The following is a 22,063-nucleotide window of genomic DNA, read 5'->3' as shown; positions in this document are numbered from 1 at the left end:
TGTAATTGGCCCAAGCCAGCCATGGTTGTCCTTTTCCTCTTGCCTGTGACTGAGTTAAGCATGGGCACTAGATAAAATCCTGACCAGTAAGATAAGGGGAAGTCTGCTGGAGGCTTCTGAGTAATATTTTCCTCATTGATAGAAAGAAATTCTCCCAAAGAACTATTCTGTGGATGTTGCCTACACTTGACTCTTAGGACTATGGCAGCCATCTTGGGGACATGAGGGAAGCCAGCTCACAGGCTGTATTAGTCAGGGTTCTCTAGAGAAACAGACCAATAGGATATACATATAGAAAGTGATTTAATATAAGGTGTTGGCTCCCACAATTATGGAGGCTGAGAAGCCCCATAAACTGTTATCTGTAACCTGGAGGCCCAGGGAAGCCAGTGGTATAATCCAGTCTGAGTCCAAAGACCTGAGAAATAGGAGAACCATTGATGTAGATTCCAGTCCAGGTTTCAAGGTCTGAGAACCAGGAATGCAGAGGTCAGGAGGAGATCAATGTTCCAGCTCAAGCACTCAGGCAGAAAGGCTCGAATTTTTCCTTCCTGCCCCTTTTGGTTCTGTTCAGGCCCTTAATGAACTGGACGATGCCTGCCACATTGCAGAGGGCGGGCGAACTGCTTCACCGAGTCTGCTGATTCAAATGCTAATTTCATCTGGAAACACCCTCACAGACACACCCAGCAATGATACTTAGCCAAATATTTGGGCATCCTGTGATCCAGTCACGTTAACACATAAAATTAACCATCACAAGTCCACCCCTTGTCAAGCTGGCATCCATATGCTTCTCCTTAAACCACATTGAATTTTCAAATAAAGACAATAACAAGGTTATAATTCTTTCTAACATAATAACGATCCCGCAGACAACCCCAAATGCATTAATCCCTTCCCCAGAAGAGGAGGAAAAGTCCTTGAATGGTGTTTCTTGATATTCAGTAACTTAAATACTATGATGTAAAATTAACAATATTGAAATACTGATATAAAGTCAATACGTTTTATTTTAATAACGAGAGGAAAGAGAACAAAGACACATGTATTCATCGCCAAATATGGAGGAAATACTCATGACAATTACAGTCCTTATTTCTATAACTGGTCACATGGTCGTAGCTGGTATTTATAACTACCTTCTTCCACTACCTACTCTGTATTCTCTTTCTGTTTAGCAAGTACCTCAACTGGTTGTGATTCTTTACCCTGTAGGGTGACCCAATCCTTTATTCCTGAAGAGCCTGGGCCATTCGTAGTTTTGAGTTGTTGTGGTTTTCAATTGACCTTAATCACAGGATATGGTAGTGCTAGGAGATGCCCTAAGGGACCCCCTGTGGACAACTCTGACAGTGAGGTTCCATTCAACTCAGACAGCCAATCCTGGCCTTGGTACTACTGTTGGCTGACACCTGTGTTTGTCACTGTATATCTCTACCTCACAGGTACTTTTTGGGATATCTGTCCAACTCACAAGCCAATACATCCCCTTTTCTAGGAATTGATTCCTCTTCCTATATGGTCCACGGGCAGTCAGGGATCACTGACAGGTCCTGGCCATAGCTGACTGGTGCAGGGGTGGACTCCTGATCTAAACCAAACTGGTCATTTTCTCTGTTGGGATTTTGTAGTCATGACCATGAGAAATGGGCATTCTCTGTGGTTCCCTCCATAATGTGTAAACTTGGAAGCTGTGGAATGGCCATCTTCTGCCCACCATGAAAATGGGTAAGGAAAAAAAACAAAAACAAAAACAACACCACAACAGTCTGCCGAGAGAAGGACAATTTTCTCCTTGCCTCCAGTCTTTGGCCTTTCCCTTGAGCATGTGTTGTGCATTTCACCTTTGTCCCTCATTTGGTTACTCTGCAACATCCTGGCTTGCATTGATATCACCGTTTTGTGCATGTATTGCTTTTCTCCTCAAGTGTATTTATTCTAAAGTCTTTCATTTTCATAAGTGAGGACTCGATCTTATTTTCAATCAGCAGTCAATTTAGAATCATCAACCAGAATTGTACAAATGCTGTTATTTGAGCACAAAAAGATAGTACTAGAGCAGAAAGTAGAGCAGCCATGATGCCTGGGGTTTGATAAATACACTCTCATTCACTGTGTATGTGTTTATCCTCTCTGCCTTTGTTCTGTTACAGTCTTTGTGTATGCCCTGGCCTCTGCACTTCCTCTGGAAGCTCTGTTGCCAAGATACAAGGAAAGGCCAAGCTCTTGATGTGAAACTCAATGTTAATAAGAGAAGTGGGAAGGAAAGTTGGCAGAGATCAGGTGTTCTTTGGGTCTGCTTAAATCCATACCAGAAACGAGTTTTTGACAACACCAGGAAAATTGCAAGGGTGCAACAATGACTAAGGTGGTAACGTTATTCTGTTCCAGGAGTATTACAATAATGAGAGTGGAATTGGTGCTCAGTCCTTGGCTTGAATGCAGTCGACCCTGCATTACAGTGGTTTTGATTCAAGTGAAGGCTTTGGATAGCAATGAAGAGTAGTTTGGGAACATTGGAAACTGACACATGTACTTGGTACCAGGATGATGGGTATTTAGATTTTAATTTTTATCTTAAGTTATTATAACATTACTTCTAAAATTATTTTGATATGGAAATCAGTCTACCATATCCACATGTATCAATGCTATCCAACTAAATACGTTAATTTGCCATTGTCTCTAAAATTTTTTAAATAATTAGGACAAATCATTTTCTTTCTGGCATTATTGCCTTCTCAGTGCCTAACATCCTGCTTTATACACTGTGTTAAATAAATACTTGCACCTGTGCATGAGTAAACAGCTAAATGATCATTTAGAAAAGTGCTTCTCCAATTTTAATGTGCATTAGAATTACCCAAGGATCTTGTTAAAATGCAAATTCTGTTTCATTTAGTAGGTCTAGGTGGGGCCTGAGATTCTGTATTTCTAACAAGTTCCTAGATGATGCCTACACTGCTGGTCCAAGGTCTTTATTCTGAACACCAAAGATCTAGAAGACTAGACAGAAAGATCTCCATAGAGATCATCACCCTTTGGTGTTTTTCCTCCTGTGTCTGAGTCAGTAGTAAGGTGAGTTAAGGAGTGAATGCATTTGGAGTTCGGGAAACCTGGATCCTTGTCCTTATCTCGTCTCTAATTAGCCCCGTGACTTTGGGCAGACCCCTCACTCAGTCTCTTTGGACCTCAATTTCCAGTTCTCTAAAATGGAGGAGTAGGGCTTGGATCATGTTTCAAGCTGTCTTGAGGAACCCTATACAGTTCTACAGAGATGCTTCAGGGACCCCCAAGAAAAAGCGTGAGGAGGAGTGAAGGCAATGAAGAAGGGGTCATTCTTGAGAGAGGTGGGAAAACAACCAGGAATGTGTCCTGTCACCAAGAAGGTGGGTTTAAGAAGGATGCAGGGGTGGATTGTGCCCAATGCTTTCATTCAGTTGTCAATCAACACAGCATTTAAGGCAAGTACGTTTCCTGCTCCTGGGATTTTAATGCATGTATATTCTAAGAAGTCTGAAAACGAATTCTGGACCTGACTCAGTGGTTGGTATCTAGATCACTCTTAAGGGCAAAGGAAGAAGGAAGGGAAATACCACTGAATGAGTTAGTAGCTGCAAAAGCTGTCCCGCTGTTCCTGGGGTCTGATTTACTCTCCCTCCTTCCCTCTGGTTTCTTCAGCGGACTTTTTTTTCCCCGCCAATGGCTACTTGGGAACAGGGAGACGACTGATTCATTCAGTTGCCATTCTTGAGCAGAGCTCCAAGAGGAAATGATGGTCAAATTCTGACCATGGGTGAGACATACATGCTGAGATTACTTTTATGTCCTCTATTAATTTCCAGGAAAGAGAGAAGGGGAAGGAGAAAGGAAAAATTTTCCAGTGACACGTTTCTATTGTTTGAGACCATTTTTTCTCATCCTGTACATTAGAATCACCTGTAATGCTTTAGGAGCATACTGATGTCCAAGTTCTAGCCCCAGAAGTTCTGATTCAGTGGGTGTGAAGTGGGACTCAAGCACTGTGTGTGTGTGTGTGTGTGTGTGTGTGTGTGTGTGTGTGTAAGTTTCCCAGATGATTCTAATGTGCAACCAGGGATAAGAACTGGTTTAGCACTTAGACTTAGCATTTCCCCTCTTCTTTCAGTGTGACTGTGGGCAATTTGCACTGAGTCTGAAACTGCTCAGTAAGATGCCTGTGATGGATGTAGATTATTTAAAGGCCATCTTGATCTGGACAGAACAGTTATGTTAACTTTCTGTTCCAAAGTGATTGTTCCCAGGCTGCTGCAATGTTTCAGCTTCCTCAGGTGACTCTGGTGGGTGCCTCCAAGGCAGAACAGTGGGTTTTAGGTAGCAGGGGACTCAAGCTGGTGTTCCAGGGACCCAGCAATTCTTCCCCTAACTTCAGCTTACATGGAATGTTTTAGCTAAGTGTAAACTCTCTAGGTGGTAGGGATTGTGTCTGTCTCATTTTACCAGACAAATGTGCTGGAATCTCGCCGTTGTATTTTTCAGCTTGGGAGTGAAATTTAGAGCTAGATCTCTAGGACCCTAGAGTAGGCTCCACAGTGGGACCCAAGCATTGCATACCATGACCTCATTCAAGTGGTGATGCTCTCTCTCTTTTACTCTCTTATCTCTTCTCATGGTTTTGAAGGGGATCAAAATATGCCACCCCCAAGTATGCCAATTTGGCATAAGGATTATTTTGAACTAAAGATATTTGCGATTCAATAGAAGCAGAAGGAAGCCTTCTCAGAGCTTCCTTTATCTGACTAAAAGCAGAAACTCCTGAGAAATAAGGACTGTCATAAATCCCCTCTGCTGGGGAAGTTTTATGGCCATGAAGAAGATGGAGAGTTGACACTAGGTGGACCTGCACAAGCAAACCTTGCTAAGATAACCCTTATCTTCCATTAGTTTCTCATATACTTAATTTCCCACAGTTTATAGCTGCTAGAAGCCTAAAGACCCTTCTCCTTTATCTTGATACCTCTCTACAATTTATCATTGTTTGTTATAATTGATATATAAGCTCTCAGGCCAATCCACTTCTTCGGGTATTCACTTCTTTTCTAGGAAGTCACTTGTGTCACATAAAAATTAACATCAAATAAAATTTGTATGCCTTTTCTCTTATAAATCTGTCTTTATCAGTCTAATTTGTAGGGCCCCAGTCAATGAATCTAAGAGAGTAAAGCAAAAATGTTTTCTTTTTGAGCAGATTTAAAACAGCTCTCAGATCTATGGGTCTCTCCCAATTTTTGACTCATGACCTGTTGGAAGCCTCTACTTGGATATCTCATGGGCACCCGTGAAAATCAACATTTACAAAACTGAATTCATTATTTATTTCTCAAAACGTTCTGCTTTTCTTACCACTCCTATCTTGTTTAACAGCATCAGCTCTGTACTCGCCATCACTTGGGCTGAACACATCAGAGCCCACTTAGCTTTCTTCACAAGCCATTCATGGAGTAAATATTTATTGAGTGCCTACTACGTGCCACTCATTGTTCCAGCCACTGTATATACAGTGATGGATAAGCCAAACAAGGGCCTGCAGTCATGGAGCTTGCAGTCTCATGGGGAGAGAGATAATAGACAATACAGACATTACTTTCAGCTAGTGAGAAGTGCTATGAAGAAGGTAAAGGAAGGGGAGAGGGAGTAATGGGGGAAGCTACTTTAGGAAATGTGGTCAGAGAGAGCCTTTCCAGGGGCTCAAGGGGCTACTTGAATGATGAGAAGGGCCATGGAAAGATGGGGGTTGATTGGTCAAGATAAAGAGAACTGCACACACACACACATGCACACACTGCGTCTTCTTTATTCATTCACCTGTTGATGGACATTTAGGTTGCTTCCATCTCTTGACTATGGTAAATAGTGCTGCTATGAACATTGGGGTACATGTGTCTTTTCAAATTACTGTTTTTGATTCTTCCAGGTATATTTCTGGGAGTGGAATTTCTGGATCATATGGTAGATCTATTTTTAGATATTTGAAGAACTTCCATATTGGAAAACTCATACTGTTCTCCATCATGGCTGTGCCAATTTTCATTCCCACCAACAGTGCACAAGGGCTCCGTTTTCTCCACATCCTTGCCGACACTTGTTATTTGTAGACTTTTTGATGAGAGCCATTGTGAGAGGTGTGAGGTGATATCTCGTTGTTTTGATTTGAATTTCTCTAATAATTAACGATGCTGAGCATCTTTTTATGTGCCTGTTAGCCATCTGTATGTCTCCTTTGGAAAAATGTCTGTTCAGGTCTTCTGCCTATTTTTTGATTGAGTTGTTTGTTTTTATTGATATTGAGTTGTATGAGCTGTTGATATATTTTGGATACTAATGCCTTGTCAGTCATATTTGCAAATATTTTCTTCCATTCCAAAGGTTGTGTTTTTATTTTGTTGATGGTTTCCTTTGCTGTGCAAAAGCTTTTAAGTTTAATTAGGCCCCATTTGTTTATTTTTGCTTTTATTTCTTTTGCCTTAGAAGACAGATCCAAAAAAATATTACTACAGTATATGTCGAAGAGTGTTCTGCCTGTGTACTCTTCTAGGAGTTTTATGGGTTCAGGTCTTACATTTATGTTTTTAACCCATTTTGAGTTTGTTTTTGTATGTAGTATTAGGAAATATTCTAATCTCATTGTTTTACATGGAGCTGTCCAGTTTTCCCAGCACCACTTGTTGAAGAGACTCTCCTTTCTCCATTGTATGTTCTTGCCTCCTTTGTGTTGATTAATAGACCATAGCTGTGTGGGTTTATTTCTGGGCTCTCTATTCTGTTCCATTGATCTATGTGTCTTTTTGTGCTAGACCACTCTGGTTTGATTACTGTAGCTTTGTAGTGTAGTCCGAAGTCTGGGAGGATATGTTGTCAGAACATTAAACATGGTGCGAGTGGGGAGTAAAAATGCAGGGTTGTTAAAATGCATTAAAACTTAAGATGTCATCAACTTAAAATAATCATACTTAGAGAGAGGTTGTTATATATGAACCTTATGGTAACCACAAACAAAAAGCCTGTCATAGATACACACAAACAGAGGGAAAAAAATCCAAACATTACACTAAATATAGTCATCAAATCACAAAGGAAGAGCTCCAGCTTTGTTCTTTTTTCTCAAGATTGCTTTGGCAATTTGGGGTCTTTTGTGGTTCTATATGAATTTTAGGATTATACGTTCTAGTTCTGTGAAAAATGCCATGGGTATTTTGATAGGGATTACTTTATTTATTTATTTAAAAAATTTATTGAGGTATAGTTAATATATTACAATGTGTGTTAGTTTCAAGTGTACAGCAAACTGACTCAGCTACACATATATATGTGTATATATATATATTCAGTTATACATATATATGTATATGCATATATAAATGTCCTTTTTCAGATTCTTTTCTATTATACGTTATTACAAAATATTGAATATAGTTCCCTGTGCTATACAGTAGGTCCTTGTTTTTTATCTATTTTATATATAATAGGGTGTATATGTTAAGCCCAAACTTGATAGGGATTACTTTAAATCTGTAGGTTGCTTTGGGTCATGTGGCAGTTCTGTTTTTAATTTTTGGAAGAATATCATACTGTTTTCCACAGTGGCTGCACCAATTTACATTCCCACCAACAGTGCACGAGGGTTCCCATTTTTCCACATCCTCACCAACACTTGTTATTTATTTTCTTTTTGAAGATGGCTATTCTGACGGTGTGAGGTGGCACTTCACTGTGGTTTTGATTTGTGTTTCCTTGATGATTAGTGATGTTGAACATCTTTTCATGTGCCTGTTGGCCGTCTGTATGTCTTCTTTGGAAAAATGTCTGTTCAGGTCCTCTGCCTGTTTTTTAATTGAATTGTTGGGGTTTTTTGATGGTGAGTTGTATGAATTCTTTGTATATTTTGGTTATTAACTTCTTATCAGATCTATAATTGGCAAATATCTTATCCCATTTAGTAGGCTACCTTTTTGTTTTGTTGACAGTTTCCTTCACTGTGCAAAAGCACTTTAGTTTGATATAGTCACATTTGTTTATTTTAGGTTTTATTTCCCTTGCCTGAGGAGACATATCCAAAAAAATTGCTGTTTTTTAAATTTTTATCTTTTTAATATTTATTTATTTTTGGCTGCATTGGGTCTTCGTTGCTGTGCATCGGCTTTCTCTAGTTGTGGTGAGCAGGGGCTACTCTTCCTTGTGGTGCGTGGGTTTCTCATTGCAGTGGCTTCTCTTGTTGCGGAGCATGGGCTCTAGATGCGTGAGCTTCAGTAGTTGTGGCATGTGGACTCAGTAGTTGTGGCTCATGGGCTTAGTTGCTCCATGGCATGTGGGATCTTCCTGGACCAGGGCTCAAACCCGTGTCCCCTGCATTGGCAGGAGGATTCTTAAACACTGTGCCAGCAGGGCAGTCCCAAAATTGCTGTTTTTAATTTCCATTTGCTTGGAATACTTCTTTCCATCCCCTCACTTGCAGTCTCTGTCCTTAGATCTGAAGTGAGTCTCTTGTAAGCAGCATATATACAGGTCTTGTTTTTTTATCCACTCAGCCACTCTGTGTCTTCTGATTGGGACATTTAGTCCATTTACAGTTAAAGTAATTATTGATAGCTATGTACTTATTGCCATTTTGTTAATCGATTTCTGGTGTTTTTGTAGTCCTATTTTGGTTCCTTTCTTCTTTTGCTCTCTTCCTTTGTGATTTGATCACTATCTTTAGTGATCTTTGTGTTGTGTATATCTATTACAGGTTTTTTGTTTGTGGTTACTATAAGGTTCATATATAACAACCTCTCTCTATGTATGATTATTTTAAGTTGATGATATCTTAAGTTTTAATGCATTTTAACAACCTGCATTTTTACTCCCCACTTGCACCATGTTTAATGTTCTGACATACTTTACATCTTTTGTTTGTTTATTTTGTGTAGCCCTTAACTACTTGTGGATATAAATGGTTTTTACTACTTTTGTCTTTTAATTTACTACTGGATTCATAAGGGATTGATCTACTACCATTACTGTATGTTTGCCTTTTTTACCAACGTGATTTTTCCTTTTGTAATTTTCATATGTCTGGTTGTGGCCTTTTCCGCTTAGTGAAGTCCCTTTGACATTTCTTGTCAAGCTGGTTTAGTGGTGCTGAATGCTTTTAGCTTTTGCTTGTCTGTAAAACTCTTTAGCTCTCCTTCAAGTCTGAATGATAGCCTTTCCAGGTAGAGTATTCTTGGTTGTAGTTTTTTCCCTTTCATCACTTTGAATATATCATGCCCCTCCCTTCTAACCTACAAAGTTTCTGCTGAAAAATCAGCTGATGAATTATGGGAGTTCCCTTGTACGTAACTAGTTGCTTTTCCCTGGCTGCTTTTAAGATTCTTTATTTTTAAGTTTTGCCTTTTTTTAAAAAAAATTTTTTATGTGTACAGTACAGTATTTTTTTTTAAGTCTTTATTGAATTTGCTACAATATTGCTTCTGTTTCATATTTTGGCTTTTTGGCTGCGAGGCATGTAGGATCTCAGCTCCCTGACCAGGGATCAAACCCACACCCCCTGCAATGGAAGGCAAAGTCTCAACCACTGGACTGCCAGGGAAGGCCCAGTTTTGCGATTTTAACTACAGTGTGTCTTGGTGTGGACCTCTCTGAGTTCATTTTGTTCAGGACTGTCTGTGCTTACTGGACTTGAATGTCTGGTCCCAGGTTAGGGAAGTTTTTAGCTAGTATTTCTTCAGTTAAGTTCTCTACCCCTTTCTCCCTGTACTCTCCTTCTTGGAACCCTATAATGCAAATGTTAGTATGCTTGATGTTGTCCCAGAGGTCTCTTAAACTATCCTCATTTTTAAAAATTCTCGTAAAATTAAAAATTCTTTTTAGTTCCTTTTCTTTGTTCAATTTGGGTGATTTCCACTACTCTCTTTTCCTGTGCCCTGATCATCTCTGTATCATCTAATCTCCTATTGATTCCTTCTAGTCTATTTTTTATTTCAGTTATTGTTTTTTCCAGCTCTGCCTGGTTCTCCTTTATATTTTCTACTCTGTTAAAATTCTCACTGTGTTCATTTATTCTTCTCCTGAGTTATTGAGCTTTTTCACAATCATTACCTTGAACTCTTTATGGAGTAGATTGTGCATCTTCACTTTGTTTAGTTCTTTTTCTGAGGTTTTTGTCGTGTTCCTTCAGAAATATGTTCCAAACATATTCTTCTGTCTCTTCATTTTGCCTAATCCTGCATTTGTTTCTATGTATTAGATAAGATGTTTACATTTCCCAATCATTGAAAAGAGGCCTTATGTAGGAGATGTCCTACGAGGTCCAGCAACATGCTTCCCTCTGGTCACCAAAGCTATGTGCTCTAGGGGTGCCCCTGTGTGGGCTGTGTCGGCCCTTCTGTTGTGACGGGGGCTGACTACGATGGGCATCCTGGTAGGTGGAGTTGGCCTCTGGCCTAGCTGGTTGCCAGCCCATGGATGGGCAGGGCTGGGTCCCAGGGCCATTGAATGCGTGGCCCGGGGGTACCGGGGCTGGTGCCAGCTTGCTGTTGGGCAGGGACAGCCCCCTCGTGGTTGGCTTTGCAGTCCAGGGGGTCCCGGGACTGGTGCCAGCCTGCTAGTAGACAGGGAAGTCCCCGGTGCTAATAGGCTAGAGGGAGGATTCCAAAATGGTGCTTGCCAGAACCAGTGTCCTCGTGGTAGAACAAGCTCCCCAAATGGCTGCTGCCAGCGTCTCTGTCCCCAAGGGGAGTCCCAGTTGCCTCCTGCCTCTCTAGGAGGCTCTCCAAGATAAGCAAGTGGATCTGACCCAGACTCCTTTCAAATTATTGCCTCTTCTCTGGGACTCGGAGCATGTGAGATTTTGTGTGTTCTTTCTAGGAGTGGTGTCTCTGTTTCCTGCAGCCCTCCAGCTCTCAGGTACACAAGCCCTGCTGGCCTTCAAAGCCAGATGTTCTGAGAGCTTGTCTTCCTGGTGCAGGACCCCTGGAATGGGGAGCCTGATATGGGGCTCAGATCTCTTGCTTCTTCAGGAGAACCACTTCTCCCCAGTTGTGATTATCCTTCTACTTGTGGGTTGCCTACCCAGGGGTGTGGGTCTTGTGGGTATTGACCTCCTAACTGTGTCGTCCTGGTTCCCTCTTTATATATTTAGCTGTGGAAAATCTTTACTGCTAGTCTTCATGTTGTTCTGATAGATAGTTGTTCTGTAAATAGTTGTAATTTGCTGTACCTGTGGGAGGAGGTGAGCTCAGGGTCTTTCTACTCCACCCCCATCTCCTCTTCATCTCTCAGTGCTCAGCACACCCCAAGCTTCTCTCTTGTCTCTTGCAGGGTTACCACCCTAGGCCAGCGTACCCCAGCTTCCCTTTTGACCCTGAGGAGTAGAGCGTCCGGTTCATCATCTTCTTTGGGTCCTGGAACTTTTTTTTTTTTTTTTGCGGTACGCGGGCCTCTCACTTCTGTGGCCTCTCCCGTTGCGGAGCACAGCCTCCGGACGTGCAGGCTCAGCAGCCATGGCTCACGGGCCCAGCCGCTCCACGGCATGTGGGATCTTCCCAGACCGGGGCACGAACCCGTGTCCCCTGCATCGGCAGGCGGACCCCCAGCCTGCCGCCACCAGGGAAGCCCCCTGGAACATTTTAAAATTAGAACTGGCGAGTCCCTCGCTTGATAGAATTGATTTCCCTCCTCCCCCATCCTTCTCCCCCACCCCCATGTATATATTTTTTAAACTTGGATGCGTTCTTGTGAAGTGTGCATTTATTTTAATGTAAATGATATTATGTTATATATCCCATTCTCTTTCCTGATTTTTTCATTAAGCATTATGCTTTTAAGACCTATCCATGGGGTGTGTATTTCTCTAATATGTTGCTCCTAACAAATGTTAGTATTTCATGGTGGACACATTATTCAGGGTAGGCTGGGCTATGTATGCTGAAATAACAAACAACTCCCAAATCACAGTGGCTTAACACACAGGAGTTTATTTCTCATTCACACAGAATCCTCTGTAGGTCGAGCAGTTCTTCAGTGCAGCTCCTTTCTAAGCTGTAATTCAGGGACCTTCACCACTTGCATTTCATGGCTATCACACTGGGAGCATGACTTTCAGGATTGCTGAGATGGGGAAGGAGCGAGCATGGAGAATTTATACCTGCTCTTGCATTCTTCAAACTTGTAACACACAGCACATTGACCAAAACTGTTACATGGCCCTAATCAACTGTGTGGTGGCCAGGAAATGTAGGGAGCACAGGGGTAATCTGGGAACTGTAAATATCTCTGATACCGTGATCATCCACCATATTTTATCTACATACCGCCCAAGTGGGGGGCATCTGACTTCCCACCAGCACGTACAATGCTGCAGTGAATATCTTTGGCTTATACCCATGTAAACCTAGGTGAGGATTTCTCTGGGATGTGATAGCGGGTTGGGTGTTGGCTCCCCAAAAGATATGCCCGCATCCTAAGCCCCAGAACCTGTGAATGTGACCTTATTTGGAAAAAGGGTCTTTGCAAAGGTAATTATTAAAGATCTCAAGATGACATCATTCTGGATTATATAGGTGAGTTCTAAATCCAATGACAACTGTCCTTATAAGAGACGGAAAAGGAGAAGACTGACAATGAGGAAAAGTCCATGTGAAAATGGAGGCAAGTATCAGAGTTGTTCAGCCACAGCCACGGAATACCTGGAGCCACCCGAAGCTGGGAAAGACAGGAAGGTGTCTGTCCCAGAGCCTTCAGAGGAGCACAGCCTTGATTTCAGTGGCCTCCAGAAATGTGAAAGAATACATTTCGTTGTCTAAGTCACCAGTTTTGTGTTACTTTGTTAAGGCAACCCTAGGAAACTAACACAGATTTTGCTACCTGGAAGTACAGTGCTGCTGTAACAAATATCTACAACTGTGGGAATAGCTGTGAACCTGGGTAATGAGCAGAGGCTAGAAGAATTTTGAAGCTCCTTATATAGAAAAAGTCTAGATTCTGGTTAGAACTCATGAGGAAGTGAGGATCACGGTGGAGAAAGCTTTTGCCATCTTAGAGCATACATATATTGCCACATATAGAATGTCATTAGAAAAATGAACATTAAAGGCAAGAACTCAGAAGGAAATGAGAAGCATGTTACTGGAAATTGGAGGAAAGGTTATCCTTACTAAATAGTGGTAGAAAACTTGGCTGAATTGTGCTTTCTTTGTTTTGCGGAAAGCAGAATTTGTAAGCTACGAGCTTGGATATTTAGCTGAGGAGATTTCTAAGCAAAGTGTTGAAGGTGCAGCCCGCTTTCTCTTTGTTTATAGCAAAATGTGAGAGGAAAAATAAATGGAGGAAGGAAGTATTAAATAAAAGGAACCAGCACTTTAATTGGGGGAGATTCTCAGTTTACCCAGACTACAAAGGAAGCTACAATTAGAAAATTTACTGTTGGGAAGTGTCCTCTAGAGAGAAGCCTGAGAGTGTGGATGGACAACCTTTTGATGAAGAAATTAGGCATGTGACTCATGGATCCACTCAGCTACCGCTGCAGAAGCTAGGAATATAGAGTTATGCAGGAAAGATCTGTGGAGGACCTTCTTCTCTAACGGCATGAACCCCTGTGACATGTATAGAAGACCCACGAAGTTTCTGAGAATATCGTATTAGCAGAAGCACTGCCAGCTTGAACTGAAAAAGACAGAGACAGGATGAAAGGAGAGGAAGCTCTCAGACTTCCAAAATTCTACAGACAGGAAGTGAGCTGATAGAATACTCGACTGCAGACATTTGCTACCCTTCAAGAAAAAGGAAGAACGACTCTCAGGCGCTGCTATAGGCACAAAGGATAGGGTCACCATGGGCCTAGAGGATGGGACAACTGCAGGCCCAGAAGGCAGAACTGCCATGGGCCCAGAGGGTGCATCAAGCCACAGAGGATTATCCTCAGGCTTTGAAACCTAATGAAATTTTCACTATTAGGTTTTGACTTTCTTAGGACCAGTGGCCCCTCCATTCCTTCGAATTTTTTCTCTTTTGGAAAGGGAACATCTATCTTATAACTGTCCCACCATTATGTTTTGGAAGCAGATAACCTGTTTTGTAGTTTCATAGGTCCACAGATGGAGAGAAATTTTGTCCTAGGATGGACCATACCTCAAGTCTCATCCATACCTGGTTTGGATGATTTACATGATGAGACTTGGAACTTTTTGAGTTTGTGATACTTAGATGAGATTTTGAACAGAGTTGACCCTGGAATGGGTTAAAAGTTGCGAAGATGTTGGGATTGGGTAAATATATTTTGCATGTGAGAAGAACATAAATTTGGAGGCATCAGAGGGTAGACTGTACTGGGTTGAATAATGCCACCCCCCCTCCCCCCAAATCATATCTATCTGGAGCCTGTGAGTGTAACTGTATTTGGAAATAGAGTCTTTGCAAACGTAATCAAGTTAAAATGAGGTCATTCTGGATCTGGGTGGGCTTTAAAGCCAATAACTCGTATCTTTAGAAGTGATAGCGGAAGAGAAAATACCGAGAAGAGAAGCCCATGTGAAGACCGAAGCAGAAATTGGAATTATGCAGCCAAGGAACACCTTGGAGCTGCCAGAATCTGAAAGAGACAAGGAAGGATTCTCCCCTAGAGCCTTTGGAGCGAGTGAGGCCCTGCTGATATTCTCGATTGCAAACTTCCGAGCTCCAGAACTGTGAGAGAATACATTCATGTTTATTTTAAGCTACCAAGTTAGTGGTACTTTGCTGAAGCCGCCCTCAGAAACTAATATAGATATTTACCCCGGGAAGGTCATAGGTCTGAGTGTATTTTGTCTAATTATCTGCCAGATTTCTTGCCATACTGGCTGCACCAGTTCATGCTTCCACCTACAGTACATAGAAGTTCTTACATTTCTGCCAACATTTGGCATTAGCCAGCTGCCTAATTTTAACTAACCTAATAGGTATAAGCAATATCTCATCATTCCTTTAATTTTCCATTTCCCTGTTTTGAATATCTCATGGTATGCTTATTAGCTTCTTGAATTTTCTCTTTTGGAAATTACCTGTTCACAGCCTTTGCTGATTCTCCTATTGGGACTGCTTTCCTTTTCTTACTGACCTTCAGGAATTCCATATATATTCTATTTATTAATGGCTCATTTGTTTTAGACATTGCAAATATCTTTCCCCATTGTTTTTCAGCTGTCTTTGCACCTTTTCTGTAGTGTCCCTCATGGAACAGAAGTTCTTAATTTGTTTTGTTTTCTCTTTGTTTGTCCTCTTCCGTGCTAAAGTACACTAACCCCTTTTACTGGCTTTGTGGGAGTTTACTAAATAATATGTCAGTGTCATGTTAGATAACTTGTTCTCTGCTCACTTGCCCTTCAGCTGTTGTATATATATATATATATATTTGAACCCAGTCAACTGTGCAATCATGCATTTGCAAAAGTCAGGGCCGGGAACGGCAGGCCTTATTCTGTAACAGAAAACGTTGCAACTAATCAGGAACATTTGGGTCTTCAGCACATTTCCTTGCAGTCAGGCTGTTTGCATGTGGATGTGATGTTTGTGGTTAGGCCAGAAGTTACACCTTCCTCACCTCAAGACCCCCTGGGGACCTGCTGAGACATGTGAGGACATGTGACAAACAGCCCTTTGGCCGGTAGTGTAAGTGAGATCAGGTGTGTCTTATCTCATGGGGAGATTTTTAGGAGTGTGTGTTCACTGAATCATACGGTGTGACAGCTTGAAATGACCTCTGGGATCATCCAGTTTGACCCTCTCATTTTACAGATGCAGGAACTGAGACCTAGGGAAATGAAGGGGCTTCTCCAAGTTATTCAGCTGTCAGTGAATTGCTGCAACTAGCATCCAGATCTCTTAACTCCCATTTTGTGTGTTTCCATTTTTCCGCCTTCCCCTAGAGGATATCAGACATCATTTTTTTGGAGGGCTGTGGGTCTGAGCTAGAACTTAATCTAGGAAGTCAAGGGCCTCCAGAATTTAGAGCCACTCAGCCTGTCCAACCTTGTCTCCTGCCATTCTAGCTTAGTCTCTGCCTTATTCCTTTAATGTTCCATGCTCTGCTTTTACCTTCGAGCCTCTGCTCGTGCTGTGGTCATCCTAGCATCGCCTTCCCTCTTCTTCTTGCCTGTCTCATCCTTCAAGGGTGAATTCTTTGAGACTCAGTCCTATCTCTCCATGCCACTGCTAATCAGCATTATTCTCTCCCTTCTTTAGGTTTTCATAACATCTGCAGCCTATACAAATACAATCTAGGCTTGATTACTTGCTGCTTTTATTCTGGAATGTTCCTGTTGTACAACCGACTGAGCTAGTCATTTAATATCTCTATGCCTCACTCAGTTTATTCACTTAAAAAAAAAAGACTTGATCAAGATCATTTCTGTTTGTTTGTTTGTTTATTTGCGGTACGCGGGCCTCTCACTGCTGTGGCCTCTCCCGCTGCGGAGCACAGGCTCCGGACGCGCAGGCTCAGTGGCCATGGCTCACGGGTCCAGCCGCTGCGTGGCATGTGGGATCTTCCCGGACCGGGGCACGAACCCACGTCCCCTGCATCGGCAGGCAGACTCTCAACCGCTGCGCCACCAGGGAAGCCCCTGATCAAGATCATTTCTAAGGATGCTTCTAAATCTAACATTCTTTGTCTCCATAAGATTTTAAACTCCTCAAGGAAACGGACTCTGTCTTATATTTCTCTTGTAATTCCCTTAGTCTAGTGGTTCTCAGCAGGGGACAGTTTTACTCCCTCTGGGGGCATTTAACATTTAGAAACATTTTTTGTTGTCACACTGAGGGAGGGAGTTGCTACTTGTATCTGGTGTGTAGAGGCCAGGGATGCTGCTTAACCTACAAGGCACAGGACAGCCTCCACAGAAATAGATTATCGAGCTTGAAGTTTCAGGCAAGGTGGAGATACCCACCTTAGCCTCTGACCCAACACCATAGACACATAGTAGACACTGAATAAGCACTTTCATTCTTCTGTCAAAGAGAATTGCTCCCTTAAAAGGGATCTTATCAGATATGGAGCTGTCATAGGAGAAGGAAAAAAGTGAGCATTCATGCAAGACTAATGCAAAGTCAGAAAAGAGAATCTAATTTTCCTTAGTCAAGAGGGGGAGGAGAGAGTACCATAAAGAAGGAACTGTTGGATGGATGAAAATTGAGAACTGATAAGTTATTTACTTTGCAGGAGGTGTTGATTTAAGCAGCTTATCTTCTAATTACCTCTGGGGGAACTGCTTGTGATTGTGGTAAACAACAGTAATGATGACATTGGAACATACGGGGGAAGCTTCTGGGAACTATAATTTTTGTTGTCAGGAACACTTTTGTTTACAATATCCTCATTCTTACCTTCCCTTGAAATAAAGTCTGGGTGACGAAAGTGGCCTTAACTTACAGATGAGGCAGGAAAATTGATTCCATGGGCTATGAGCTCTGGCAACCAAAAAAATTATAGGCTCTCTTTCTAGACCTCTATTCAGCGTGGTCTGGGGATAGGGATGATGGATGGCTAAATGCTTTTGGTGACTTCTCCTAGCCTCTGCCTTGGCTGTGTTCCCAACATCCTCCCTCACTGTGTTACGTCTGCCTTTCTCTTTAGGTCACAACATGCAAGAAAGCCAAGTTGTTATTTCTTTGTCACCCTCCCCTCTCTTCTGCATCATGAAATAAATATAATAAGAAATATCCTAGACGTGCAAAATAGAAAGCTCCCTAAAAAGTTGGGATCGGAGGGAAAATCCATGACCTAAAGACTCTCTTGAGATGGACACTGTCATTCTCAGCCTCTCCAAGCACTTGGCAGGAGATCACATTGTGAATTATCCTGGCTACCAGATGTATTTGGCAAAGTTTCTGTTTAGATTTCATTTGGGGAAGAAAGGCTTAAGTTAAACATTAAAATTCATGAGAATATTTCAGTTCCTTGTAAACTCTTAATCACAGTTACTTCAAGTGAGGTGGCACTTATGGCTTCTCACAGAAGAAAAGTTCTTCCGACGGGGACTTCCAACAGTTCATTTCAGTAGATCGCTGAGTCTATGGCCAAGTGCAGTGCATTGTAAAACAGGCTGAAATACATACGATAACAATACTCATGAACTATTTTTTATGGTTTAGTTTCCTCTCTGTTGCCTAAAATTATAAACTTGGTCCACAGGAAAATGAGTACTTCTCACCTAGTCATGCCTGCATTTTTCTTCCAGGTCTTCCAGTAGAAGAAAAATCAAATATGGGAATTGAAGCCTCTCATTCTCTCTTTTTCAATTTTCCTGTGAAGGTTTTCGGGAAAATATTCTGGGGCAAGGGCTATCACTGTAACCAGTACAGAGATATAGGTATAACAGAAATCTGGTAAATGTGTATTGCTGCTGCTGTATTTTTTGGCAGATGAATGCATGACTTCTTTTTATAGAACGATCTGGAAAAAACACAGGAAAGCGTTATAAAAAAAAAAAAAAAAAAAGCCTGTAAGTGTTACAGCACATTTTGTGGCCCAGTCAACATTTCTGTTGGTTTGGAATTTTATTTTTGTATCCATTCTTCAAGGTTGCCTTTTTCACTTTTCAACGTGCTTCCCCTATACACCAAATAGCAATGTGCAAGGAACTTGTAAGTAACTTGATTTACCACCTTAAGTTCCTTTGAGATCACTGCATGCATGAGTGGGCCCTGTTCGGGATGTTTTCCCTCTTTTCCCTTTTGTGATCGTTTTTAAAATGTGATGCCAAAAGAGTCTGGGTAGCTCTTTGTTTGGTTTTACTTTCATAGCCTTTTATGCCTGCTTGGCTGGGTGCAACTGAGACTGGTTTTACAAGAAGCCACCAGTGAAACTCAAAATGGGAAAAGATACGTAAACTCCTACTCTGAAGGCAGAGCTTGTGGAGACGGAGAAAGGGAGATCTCCTTTACACTTCATGAGAATGCAGAATTTAGCAAGGCTTTATTTAAAAGTTCTCCTGGTCCTCTATGGAAAGGACTGGCTCAGCCCCTAGCTACCTCCTTGTACTCATTAGGAAATTGTTTGTGCTCACTGGTTGATTTTTTAGCATCTCACTGTATTTCTGTTCTTTCCCTGAATATAGAGGATAATGATTTTGCAAGTAACTTGAAGAGGCCTGCAGTAGGCAGAGTTCTCTGATGGGCCCCAAGATTTGGCATGTCTCCCTTCCATGTAGGTGCTCTGCATAATGAATATGCAAGACTATGAATACGATAGAGTTTACTTCTGTGATTAGGTTATGTTATATGGCATGGTTGATCTTAAGGGAAATTATCCGGTGGGCCTGACCTAATCTCATGAGCCTTTTAAAAGCAGAGAGTTTTCTCTAGCTGGTCAGAAGAAGCAGAAGCATGTGGTTTCCTGCTGAGAGACCTCAGCCCTGAGGTCTCTGTAAGAAAATGAATTCTGCCAAAAAGCAGGGAGCTTGGAAAAGGGCCCAGAGCTCTAGGTGAGACTGCAGCCCCACCTGATACCTTGATTTCAGTCAGGTGAGACCCTGAGAAGAGAATGTAGGCCCACCACGTTCAGACTTCTAACTACGGAAATAGTGAGGTAATGCATTTGTTTTAAGCCATTAAGTTTGTGGCTGAAACTTTCCATTCCACACAGCAATGGAAAACTATTACGAAGGAGAAGGCCTCTGAGACGAGAAAGCTAAGTAAAACCAACATTCCTATGTTTGGTTTGGGGGCAAAGTTGTTGGGATGGCTAATTATATGCTTTACCTTGACTAGACCATGGTGCCCAGTTAGCTGTCTGGTCAAACCCTAGTCTAGATGTTGCTGTGAAGTTATGTTGTAGATGAGATGAACATTTACCATCAGTTGACTTTAGGTAAAAGTGATTACCCTCCATAACGTGAGTGGGCCTCATTAGGAAGGCCTTAAGAGCAAAACATGAGGCTTCCTGGAGAAAAAGGAATCCTGCAAGACTGGCACATCAAACTCCTACATGAATTATGGGCTGCAGACTTGCCAGACCCCACAAAGCCATGAGCCAATCCCTTAAAATAAATCTCTTTATATGTATCCTATGGGTTCTGTTTCTCTGGAGAACCTCAACTAATGCAGTCATATGCTCAGGTGCCTTAGGGACCACACAGATGTCTGAGGTGTGCTGGGGCTGAATGGAAGACAGCATGGGGGCCCGCTCAAAGGCAGCAGCTCGTACACTGTGCCACAAATTGTACCGGTCTTTTTCTTTCTTTCTTTTTTTTTTTTTACGGTACGCGGGCCTCTCACTGTTGTGGCCTCTCCCGCTGCAGAGCACAGGCTCCGGACGCGCAGGCTCAGCGGCCATGGCTCACGGGCCCAGCCACTCCGCGGCATGTGGGATCTTCCCGGACCGGGGCACGAACCCATGTCCCCTGCATCGGCAGGCGGACTCTCAACCACTGCGCCACCAGGGAAGCCCTGTACCGGTCTTTTGATGTTTCCCAAAAGAAGCCAGAAATCCAGAATTTTGTACAAAATTGCCCAATTCTAAATGTAGGTTACTAATTCAAAAACATATTTCTTAAAAACCTTGAGCATACTGCAAGTAAACAATCAGACATATCCAGAATATGGATTGTCTTATAAGACACACCACCCTGGTTCCTTCAATAAATCAAAGTCATAAAAAAGAAAAGGAAAGGAAAAGAAAAGAAAAGAAAAGATCAGGGCTGGGCCACTGTTGTAGATGAGAAAAATTACACCAGATGTAACAACCACATGCAATGATTGTCTTTGGTGTCTGGCTTGGAAAAAAAAATCACCTATAATAGATATCTTGGGGACAGTTGGGGAAATTTGAGTATGAACAAGATTTTAGATAATATTAGTAGTTTCTAGTTAACTTATTTAGGTGTGATAATGATACTGTGGTATATAATGGAAGTTCTTAAATTTTATATATATATATATATATATATATAAGGGAAGTTCTTAAATTTTTTTAGACATACATGTTGAGATATTTAGACATGAAGTATAATAATGTCTTGAAATTTCTTTCTCTCTGTACACACGTAACACACACACACACACGTGCATAGTAAAAGGTTAGCAATGGTTTAACCTAGATACTGGGTATATGTGTGCTTATTGTACTATTCCTTTTATTTTTCTGTAGGTTTTAAACATTTCATAATAAGTAAAAAATTTTAACGTCACTGAGTATGAGTAGATTGCACATAATATGTCAGTGGGTCTCAGTTTGCAATTGTGATCCATAAGGTTGAATCAAAGAACTGTGAGTAACTGCAGTTAGACTTCCTTTTCCATGCTTCTGTGATGGTAGTATGGCCAGCCTATCATCATCTTGTATTTGTATGTATCTCTCCTTCTAAATCTGTGTTATTCTTGGGCTGCAAAGGAAACTTACTCACCTTTGTGTTCCTGGTGTCTGTGCATACATGAGCATTCACTACATTTCTGCTGAATGGATAAGGAGAAGCCCAGGAAAGCTGTACCAGTAAAAGTAACAACGACAATAATGATAGTAGCTAACATTAATTGAGTCCTTGAAACATTCCAGGCTAAGAACCTTACAATTGTCCTTTGAATTAGATTGAATTAGATGCTGATAGTAGGAGTTCTCAGTCCCCTTTTCAATGAAGAAGGTGAGGCCCTCGGATGATTGGAAATTTGCAAGAAGTTGAGGCCAAGCAGTCTGGCACCAGTCCCCTTTCAAAACAACTCCCGTTCACGCCTTGGAAGTCTCCTTAACTAACACACAAAATTTCACTAATATAAGTTTTACCACATTCTGTGTGGCAAACAAGGGAATTTCAGGAAAGACCAGCCATGGGAGAAAGGAGGCTGGCCTGTAGCACCCTCTGCACCTGAGCTGAGGAGTCGTTTCCGTGGCTGAGTCGAGAATGCCAGGAGCTGGCCACTCCGAGGTCTGTGCGACTTCAGTGCGCATGCGGGGGTAGAAGCAGCCAAGATCAGGTGGCCCTTGGTTCCCGCACCCTGGGGCAGCTTGACCAGAACACGGGAGGGAGAGACACCTCCCTTCTCAAAGCCCCAGGCAGCCGCCAACCTGCTCTTCTTT

The sequence above is a fragment of the Globicephala melas genome, chromosome 9 (assembly GCF_963455315.2).
Source record: "Globicephala melas chromosome 9, mGloMel1.2, whole genome shotgun sequence".
NCBI lineage: Eukaryota > Metazoa > Chordata > Mammalia > Artiodactyla > Delphinidae > Globicephala > Globicephala melas.
Note: the sequence above shows the minus strand (reverse complement) of the source record.